Source organism: Gallinula chloropus (genome assembly GCF_964237585.1).
Source record: "Gallinula chloropus genome assembly, chromosome: 13".
Taxonomy (NCBI): Eukaryota; Metazoa; Chordata; class Aves; order Gruiformes; family Rallidae; genus Gallinula; species Gallinula chloropus.
The window spans coordinates 17,876,596-17,885,831 of record NC_140098.1 but is presented as its reverse complement, the minus strand read 5'-3'; the positions used below and the strand labels follow the sequence as shown (position 1 = coordinate 17,885,831).

General features: G+C 43.8%; 1 long non-coding RNA gene across 1 annotated transcript; it reads left to right on the top strand.

Moving 5' to 3' along the window:
* Positions 1-5,036: 5,036 nt before the first annotated feature.
* Positions 5,037-7,678, top strand: LOC311196710. Its single transcript, XR_014617594.1, has 3 exons — positions 5,037-5,085; positions 7,177-7,295; positions 7,584-7,678. It is a non-coding gene; the product is annotated as an uncharacterized lncRNA (long non-coding RNA).
* The last annotated feature ends 1,558 nt before the right edge of the window (positions 7,679-9,236 follow it).

The following is a 9,236-nucleotide window of genomic DNA, read 5'->3' as shown; positions in this document are numbered from 1 at the left end:
ACTTTTGACGCTGTGCCTCTGACCTTTAAACCAGTGGAGGAAATACAGGCTAAAAGAATTTGCAACAAGGTGGATGTATTAAAACTGAAAGACCATTTACAAAGGACAACGAGTAATGGTCCACGCACCACAGTGATTTAGAGGCAAAGATGTGTCTAGTTTTATTGCACATCATGAAGGAGGGAGTGTGCTGAGGGGGGGGGAAAGACCCAGAGGGGAAAGAACAACAAAAATAATTCAAGCTTTCTAAAAAAACCTTCTCTTATCAGAGACTGTGGCTAGAACAGGGTTTGTTTAGTCCATGAGGGAGACAGCTGAGGAGGAACAGCAAACCCTTTCATCTGAGATGACTGGAGGTGAGTGGGGAGCTGATGGGGAGCTGGCCAGGCAGCAGCTGGGGCTGATGGGGTAGGAGATATGGGGGTGAGGCAGCTCACCAGCTCCTCGTGCCAAACCTGGGAACTGGCATTGCAAGGTGAAGGATATCTTTAATTCTTCTGCATGGTGTAGACGTGGTCTACTGGAATCTGCCCTAGTGCAGGGGGTGGGACCCCAGCAGGTCTTGCTGTCCCTTCACATCCTGCATCCCTGGGACTCATCATCTCAGATCTGTATCTCTGACATACATCCAATGCAAACTTCTGGATGTTCTGTCCATGTGCTCAGCCCATGATCATAGTGGAAGAAGTCAGTTCTTGCTTGATAAAGTATAAACTAATTAAACTAAGTGTATTTGAAGTTTCTGTGATCCTGGACTGTAGTGTCTAAATCACACTGAGAATTGCCTTTACGTCCTGTCAACATGAAGGATCTGCACTTGCTCAACTTGACTCTGCTTTTCACATTAATTTAGTTAAATGAATGCAAGTCACAATGTATTGAAAGAGCAGCTTATTTTAATTACTCTTAAACCAGTCCCAGATCAAATAACAGTTCCAGATGTAATAACTAGGAAGAAGTCACCAGAACTGGTGTAGGTATGTATGGGGATTTCCCTGGGTAACTAAATGGGGTTTAAGTCATGCTCTTAATTAAAATGATGTAACTTTTATGAGAAAAGGCTTGGATCATTTAAGCAATCTTAAAATTTGACACTAAAACCTTGCAAATCAACAAATTAATCATAGAAGCCAGCAGGAAAAGGATACAAGACAGATCCATGATGTTTTTTCACTATTCAGTTGGTTTAATCATGGGGTTTCTCAGTCCAGGTCAGCCCTGCAAGCTGGGGCACTGCAGAGTTGTGCAAGAGAGGTGCAGAGGGGCTAGAAGTTGGTCTCCAGCTTGTCTTTTCCTCCACTTGTCTGTAACCAAATGGGTTTCTTCTTGTTTTTTAAAGGCAGCATTATGAAAGCAGTGGCATTGGACGGTCTGAATTTGGTCCAACCGAGGGTGACACTGATGTAAGTACCTGACATTGTCAGTACATAAATTGTGCCACTTACTGATACGGTGCAGTGCTTTGTGCCATAAGGGTGCAATTCCCAAATGAGTACATCCCAGCCCTTTTTCCCTCCCTGATAATTATACAGCTCATCAATTTTATGTATTTGTTGGTTCCCACCCAAAGATGTGTATGGATGAGAGTTGATAACAGCGTCACTCACTGCTCCTACCATTTCCTTTGTCTTCCAGTTTATACCTCAGCACATGACGTTCCCCATTATGCAGAGATCAACGTATCAAAATGGGGTAGATTTATAGTGAAGGCAGTTCTGCTTCTGAGTTTGAAAAAAAAAAAAAAGAAATGTTGAGATATTTTCCCTAAGTTAATCAAAGGAATTCAAAGGGACTTTAAATCTTTCAATTTTCTTTGGCTCATGGAGGAGATGAAAAGCATTTGACCTCCAGTAAAGGAACTGAATTCATATGGTGGCTCTGTAGATAAATAAAATGTCCACCCAGACAGAATATTGATTACTGAGGTACTATTTGCTGAATCACAAATAGGACCATCAAAAGCAACAGCAAGAAAGTATCATAAAATACATCAGGGCATCCAAATTGTTTGGCTTAATGCAAATAGACAAGTTAAATAAGTGGTATTAAACTAACAAGGCTGAGAAATAACAAGATGCTGTTGCACCATTGCATTATTCATGGCAGAGATAGGTCCTGGTCCTCTACTCCAGTTACTTCCCCAGCATCCATCACTCACTTTGGCCCTTGCTGGAACGGGGGTGAACAGTTAAAGAGATTGGGGCTGTCATGGAAAATTTGACCCACAAATGCTTTTATCATCTACCTGGCGCTGTGATGCCAGGTTTTGGGTGATTTTCTAGAGAAGGAATTACCCATCCTCTCTTGTTACCCAAAAAAAGCCAGTCTCAGTGCCTAATTCTGAGGATTTTGGGCCATGTCCAACTTCTGAGCAGAGAATATTTCTGTAAGGGGTTGTTGCAGGTGGGAGCTGTGTCTCTGGTGGGCAGGTACAGGGGGTAAGGTCACCTTCCCTGCATGTCGTGTGAATATCTTAGATGTTGAGCATCTCTTGTGTGCAAAGTAAGAAAACAGAAGGGAGGGTTCTGGGAAATGATGCATGAAAGACAGATATGGATTTGTTTCTGTCTTACAGAAGCAAGATCTGGCCAGTCCCACTGGGTATTGTATGTGTTTTACTCTTAGAGCGAGTAATCAAAGATTGTTGTTTGTTTGTTTGTTTTTTCAAAAAAGAGGAATTTGAAATTTAAATTGATTTCTTAATCCTAAAAGAGGGATAGTTACTTTCTAAGGAAAACTGTAGAATGAAAGAGAACTTACATCAACATTGTCACCACTAGCAGGCTACAAAGTGGTAGTCAGGGACATACTGGCATAGAAGAACTGAAAATAAGCAGCCTCTTCTCTTTTAAATTTGTGCAAGAAGTAGTGATAAAACACATACTGTGTTTCACCTTCCTCTCCACAGAAAGTACACAAGCTGCAATTAATTCCAAGTGTAACAGCACTGCTGGAAGAAGTGATCATAAACCAACCCTACCTAATAACCCGGGCAGTAATATTTCTAAGTTGAGATAATTTTGGACTTGTCATCTCTGGCTGAAGTTCTGAGCCAGGCATATTTTCTTTTGTATTAAATATACGACGTGTAATGAAGCAAAAAATGAAAATAACCCCTGACTTAACTTAAAAAGCTGTCTGCAGGCAGAGCCGTAAAGTCTGTTTTGTTTGACTGCTCAGAGAACAGTGGACTTCAGATGGAAGGAGTATGTGCTGTAGGAGACCCAGCATGGTCCTTTAGGCAGATGTTGGCACCTCCAGTAGTTACTGCTGTGGGGTATATACTTGTAGCTCTGAGCAGAGAAACAGGACAGAACTGGGGCCGATGTGGGGATGGACACTTTCATCCCACTAAGGGTTGGCTATGGAAATCTTGAAGGGAATGCATTCAGAAAGGGACCCTGTTTGCAGGAACTTCTGCCATTCTGGCCTTCTCCAAAGCCAAAGTTACTCAGGGATCTGTTGAATTATTGCACGGTTTAGGAAATGAGGTATTGACTTTGGTTCCTTTTGAAAGACTTTTATGCTGCTGGGTTTTGGGGAAGTGAGGAGGATGAACTTGCACAAACATCTTCCTGGACCCAAAGAAACAGGACAGGGATGGTCTGATTAAAGAGATGAGCTGGATGAAGAATCTAACAGCCAAGGAACAGGCAGACATTAGGGCTTGTACTAGCATTAGGTCAGTGGGGTAGGACTATGAAAATGTCTGTGTTAAAAATCCCCAACAGTTGGAGATGAAAGATTTTAAGAAAAAGCAAAGAATTTGGCTCAATTCAGTATCTAAATATCTTAAAATCCAGACCTGAAATTCAATGTCTAATGGACAGACACATGAGCTAGCACGAGTCCCTTGGTGTTACAGAGAGAGGGAGAGAGCATCACCAAAAGCAAAGATCAGTTTTTAGGCTGTCACCACCATGGGAGGCTTCAGCACGTACCTGGTAGGACTTGCATATACAGCCTGCTTTGTGCATCACAAGTCAGAGCACATATCTGGGGAGGCTTCCTGCATTCTACACTGGCAGGGGTGTGGAAGTTGTGGTAGAAGTTGGGACACTGTGATCGGGCTCCAGCACTCACCAAGCCTGTGGTGGGCTGCCAAAATCCCACCTCTGCCTGGGGTTGTGTTTACATGACTTTGTGCCTGTGAGGTGAGGGATAAAGTGGAGCTTTATGGGATTAGGAACACAATTTCTAATCTTTATCTTCCAGATTATGAATGACATGGTTACAGGTTAATAATTAACCAGTGAAGGTTAATGAAAATGGATGTGTCAGCTGCACTGATCACTGGAGCCCTTCATTTTCCAACACCTTTGGAGCACAGTGGTATGCTCAGAAATGGCTTTGCTAATTTCTTTGCACGTGGAGCCATTTAGTTGATCTCACCTTCAAATCTTTCCTTGTCCACTTTACTGCCAATACTGCTCTGTGAGCTGCTTCTCTCCACGCAGCATTGCCAAGCGGTGGGATAACATTAGAGCTGGCAAGGTTGGAGAATTAAACAGGGCTCTGATAACTCCATTAACAGAAGTAAACTTTAGCCTGATGTGTAGCTGGAGAAACTCAGACTTTAAGATACCAAATTATCCTCCAGCCATCAAGAGACAAATGAAGTCACATCCCTGCGTACGGGTACGCTATCTGAATGCTCTCGGAGGTGGCACGCACAAGCACAGGAGTCTGGGTCACTTTTCCCCCTTCTCTAAGCTCTGTTGTAATAAGTGAATATTTGTTTTATTATTAATGATTACTTATTTTGCTGTGCTCTTAATGTCCCAGGTTGAGTAAAGGCTGGAAAGGAAACAAAATCCTGGTGACATCTAGTGGCTGCTGGGCCATCACTGTGAGGAAGTTCTCACGCTGGACCTGGAACATGCTGTGCACTGAACAGAGATGGGAACATCACACCTTTAAGGACCGACAAACTTACACAACCTGAATTTAGAGACCTCCTCATCTTGCTCATGGAAAATATTTCTGGAATTTCTTTGAATAGCACAGCTGTACCAGCAGGCCTGCCACGCTCCCCTGTTGTTGTGCCCATGTGGTGATGGGACACTCTGGAGACAACAAAAATAGGTAATGTCACCAAAACAGCCTTTTCTCTCCCAGATCCTCCTCTCCTTATGGACAGCCTCCTGTGTCCCACTCTTCACCAGTGATGCATTCACCAGCCCCCATGGACTGGCTGTTCTCTGAAACCTAACCCAGAAAGATTAGGCTGCAGATGTCTAGCAAGAGAAATTTAGGCCAATTACAGAAATATGTTGAAAAGTAAATTGCAAGGAAAGCAATATTGCATTATCTGTTAATTAACAAATACAGATAGAAACATTCTGTGGAGCTGAAAGGTTTAGGGTGGGGTGCTAGAATATAGACTGACTTTGTGCCAAGTAGGACTGGTACTTAGACAAGAAACACTGATGTGATCTGAGTTTAAACTCATAGATTTCGCAGCCTGCAAGAGCAGGCTACTGCCAATATAGCTCAGACATATGTGGCTAAGTATGGGTGAGGAGAGGCTTCAAAAAAGCAAATGCAGAAAGGAAGCAGTGTCGGTGTATTGAGGGGCTCTTGGCAGCTGTTTCCCCCAGGGCAGTTTGAAAGGGAGAACATTTTGGTAACTATAAGGGAAACTGAGGCTGGTGATGATGCAGTTGCCAGGTATCGGCATGGCCAGTCGATGCACCCTGTGGTCCAGCTAGTAATGCGGGTGGTATATGACATATAAATTGTAAGGGAGTGAGAGTTACATGGATTATGTGCTTGCACAACGATGTGCATGTAGTTATTGGGCATATTTTACACCCATTACAGCCCAGTTCAGAAGGAAGCAAACCCCTACCCCTTTCTGCTGTGAGCACTGTGCTAATCCTCTGACAGTTTAGGACTCAGCACCTTTCTAGTAGGAAAAAGCAAGCCTTGATCTTTTTGACAAGAACCCATGCTAAGAGTGATGCTTAGGTACCATCCAGGTAGCAGCAGCCTACAAACCAACAGGAGGAAAGGAGGCAGGCTGCAGAGGTGGGACTGCAGCACATCCAAGGCAGCAGCAGATGTGGCTGGAGAAGCCTGCCTTCCCCTGGCTCCGCGATACATCACAGGGATGGCACCTCCCATCAGGAACTCTTCTCTGAGGTCTCCCTTCTCTGCTGCAAAGCATGTGAAAATTGAAACTGCTGGAGGTGAGCAACACGCCCTCCTGCGCCCAGCATTAGCCCAGTCTGTGCAAAACATTCTGATAAGTGAGATGCTGTTTATGAGGAGTATCATTTCATTCAGGGTCACTTGCATAAAGTGCTATTCAGAGTGAATTAAGGAGACAAGTTCTGACCATGAATAAAGGTTTGAAGACTGGGAATTCACTTTCCTTTATAAGCACCTAATGTTATTTTTGCATTTAAGTCCAATTTTCAAAATAGAGTTGAGAGCATAGAAACCAGCAGCTCCCTGAAAGCCCTAACCCGAGGGCTTGGTGTGTCTGTTTGGGGAACTTTACCAGCATTTCTCCTGTAGTCAAAGTATAAGTGAATTAAAGTAAATCCAATTATGGCCACATTTTCTCTGATAGAGCGCATCCACACAGGCTCACCATCTGTTTTAACTAATCTGTGCTATGAATTCATAGCTCTGTATTGTTCAAGTTAGTCTTCTGGGGTATTTCTGGCTAAACAAAGATTAAATCTGTTTAAAAACACAATTCACAGTAATGTCTATATAAGGGCGTTTCACATAACTTACCATCTACTCTGTGTAATATTAATCTGTTTTCCAAGCGATGAGAGGAAATGTGAGCTAACCCTTGATATGCAATCCCTCACTTCAGATTGACAAAGGTTTATGTTGGGTTTTGTTGAAAGGGTTCCTGATTGAGTTGAATTATGGTGAAATATGTCAGTGGCCTGGAGACAGATTCTATGTATAGGGCGTTGCCCATGTTTAAGTGGGGCTTAAAGCTCTCACACCTGTAATTGAGCTGTTTCAACACTTTTTATGTATGCACAATTGGACTCCTAGGTAATTTATAACCCTTCAAAGCAAATAAGAAAAATCACGCAATTCCTTAAGAAGAATCTGCTGTACATGCAAAAATAGAACCAGGATGTCATTTTCATTACTTAATCACTTTTGTCCTTTGGTTTCTCTGTCCCTCCTTACCTTTTTTACCAGTTATCTTGATGAAAGACCTTTAACTGCTGTTCCTGGCAGAGGATCCCAACGGGAGAGCTGGTGTGATTGCGAGTGTCCATCACAGGCATTGGGCTCTGGGCTCTGTGCTTGACAAGGAGGTGAGTGCAAAGCTGGGGTGCTCCACCCAACACACCCCAAACCCACTTCTCCTACCCCAGGCAAAGCACTGATGGCTCTATATCAACTTTAACCCAGGACTAATGGTTTCCAATTAACAAGGAGATACTTCTGTCTACCAGCCACAAATCTAACATAGACTTGGTTATACTGACAAGATTCCCAGTCATGGGTTGGGTTTTTTTTTAAGATTAGCAGTGTAGCCCTAAGATTTGTCTAAATTCAGTGGCAAAACAACTTCTAGTTCATGAGTTGCTTTTCCTTACTAGGCAAAATGTGGACTGTCCTGGAGAGTCTCTAAAGAGAGGACCATGTCGCTTCAACTGATCAACAGAATCCAAAGGAAATTTAGGAACTCTTAGGCAGGATACAGGACCTCTTAGGTTGTTACAGGAGATAAAAGGTGTTTGAGCTCACGGGGTCCAGCAAAACTCCTTTGGTGGCTCAACAGAAAAATAAAATGCTTGTCCAGAGGCATTATTGCTCATTTAGGCTCTTTTTAATGAAATCTGATCAGAAAGGCTCATCAAAAGCAAGATGGTGTTGATACTAGTATGTAATGTATGAGACCAGCTGAGATGTTTGGATTAAGAGACATGGACAGGCTGTATAATTTGGGTGAAAGTAGGCAGGCCAGAAGGTGCCTTTCATTTGTGGTGTTACCCCTGCCCAAACAGATCACCTCTTGCCTCTGCTCACAGGAGGGGCAGGTACCCACGAGCCAGCCAGCCAGACCAGACCACTAACTACTAAGCCAGTGTGGGCAAGTTCATAGGGAAATATCTTGTTGCAGATGTTGCTCTTAGCTCCTACGCAGAGCACATCAACACAGCATCCCTCGTACTGTCATATAACTGCTTCACACAGATCTCATTCCCCTGGCTGCACAGCCACCTCGGGCATGGTCAGACTGCCATCCATCCCTTGCCACAGCAGCCACATGGAGACAGCCGTGGTCCTTGCTTCCTTCTCCTTGCTCACCAAAAGATGCCAGCAAAGAGCTTCGGTTCCTTGGGCTCAGCCACCAGCGCTGCGCTACACACCTAATAACTGATTTTTCTTGAAAGACCTGATTTTGGCATATTCCCCAGTGGGACCTGGAGTTCGGAGTGAAGGCATATTCTGCTGATCTGGATAATGTTGCTGGACGGAGACAAATGATTTTTAAGCAGGCATTTCCACTAATTTCAGTGGTGAATTTTTTTTCCAATTAAAAAACCCAATCCCATGTGTGCCTCTGCAGGAGTGTGGTCTATAATATTTAAATTTTCATATCCCAAAGGCTGAGTCCAATGGAGAAATCAACAATTCAGGAAATAGGGAGTGTGGATTTGAATTGGCCTTGAAGAAATATATTCTGTAAAATCTTTGAAGGCGAGTGAAATAGGCAAGATGCTTCTATGGAGATATCTGAGTCTTAAAACCTGTGTGATTAACTGACATCTACACTAGGAATGGGATAACCAGACTAAAAGGAAGGAGATGGGTGTGCTCAGATGACTGTGACTGTGTTTGGGAAAGAAGTTGGGCGTTATTACAGAACAACAACATTTTAAAGGGCGTTTGGTCCTCTAAAGCTGCAGTTAAGTCTGCAGTGGACCAGTGGCATGAAATGTACCAGCCCCATGAGCTGCAGGCAGCCCAGGGCAGTGTGTGTCTGCACACACTTTGTGCTGTGTGCACGCATCAGATGGCTTGAGTGACTCAGCATAAAATTAACAGGATGCCCATGTGTTGAGCAGAAACCTGTGAGTGCAGCCGTGCACGATATGGGTCTCCATGTGTGTACATGGGTGTTGTGTGGTTTCGCATCGTTCCCACCACCACAGCCTAAAACTGCCCATAAAACCTCAGCCAAAGGGAGGCCGGCTCTCCCTTCCCACCCCAGGACACCCTCTGTCAGGACAGCAGCTGGGTGTTTT